Consider the following 1,223-nt stretch of genomic DNA (forward strand, 5'->3'; position numbering starts at 1 on the left):
GCCTTCTGTGGAAGCCTGAGCCGGCCGTGTAGCTTTCTCCCTTTGTCTCATAACCATGTCCACCAACGAGAATGCTAATTCACCAGCTGCCCGCCTTAACAGATTCAAGAACAAGGGGAAAGACAGTACAGAAATGAGGCGGCGCCGAATAGAAGTTAATGTGGAGCTGAGGAAAGCTAAGAAGGATGACCAGATGCTGAAAAGGAGAAATGTAAGCTCGTTTCCTGATGATGCTACCTCTCCACTACAGGAAAACCGCAACAACCAGGGCACTGTAAATTGGTCTGTTGATGACATTGTCAAAGGCATAAATAGCAACAATTTGGAAAGCCAGCTCCAGGCTACTCAAGCTGCTAGGAAACTGCTTTCTAGGGAAAAACAGCTCCCCATAGACAACATAATCCGGGCTGGTTTGATTCCCATTGGGCAGAACTGATTGTAGTCCCATTCAGTTTGAATCTGCTTGGGCTCTCACTAACATTGCTTCTGGGACGTCAGAACAGACCAAGGCCGTGGTAGATGGAGGTGCTATCCCAGCATTCATTTCTCTGTTGGCATCTTCCCATGCCCACATCAGTGAACAAGCTGTGTGGGCTCTAGGAAACATTGCAGGTGATGGTTCAGTTTTTCGAGACTTGGTTATTAAGTATGGTGCAGTTGACCCACTATTGGCTCTCCTTGCAGTTCCTGATATGTCATCTTTAGCATGTGGTTACTTACGTAACCTTACTTGGACACTTTCAAACCTTTGTCGCAACAAGAATCCTGCACCCCCATTAGATGCTGTCGAGCAGATTCTTCCTACTTTAGTTCGTCTCCTGCATCATGATGATCCAGAAGTATTGGCAGATACCTGCTGGGCCATTTCCTACCTTACTGATGGTCCAAATGAACGGATTGAAATGGTTGTGAAAACAGGAGTTGTGCCCCAGCTTGTGAAGCTTCTAGGAGCTACTGAATTGCCCATTGTGACTCCTGCGCTAAGAGCCATAGGAAATATTGTCACTGGGACGGATGAACAGACTCAGGTTGTAATAGATGCAGGAGCACTTGCTGTTTTTCCCAGCCTCCTAATGAACCCCAAAACTAATATTCAGAAGGAAGCTACGTGGACAATGTCAAACATCACAGCTGGTCGCCAGGACCAGATACAGCAAGTTGTGAATCATGGATTAGTCCCATTCCTCCTTGGTGTTCTCTCTACGGCAGACTTTAAGACACAG

General features: G+C 46.7%; 1 pseudogene; it reads left to right on the plus strand.

Moving 5' to 3' along the window:
- Positions 1–6: 6 nt before the first annotated feature.
- On the plus strand, positions 7–1,217 carry LOC145719230 (importin subunit alpha-1 pseudogene; annotated as a pseudogene).
- The last annotated feature ends 6 nt before the right edge of the window (positions 1,218–1,223 follow it).

This window comes from Leptonychotes weddellii, unplaced genomic scaffold (genome assembly GCF_054177405.1).
Source record: "Leptonychotes weddellii isolate Sample4059 unplaced genomic scaffold, ASM5417740v2 HiC_scaffold_35142, whole genome shotgun sequence".
NCBI classification, from domain to species: domain Eukaryota; kingdom Metazoa; phylum Chordata; class Mammalia; order Carnivora; family Phocidae; genus Leptonychotes; species Leptonychotes weddellii.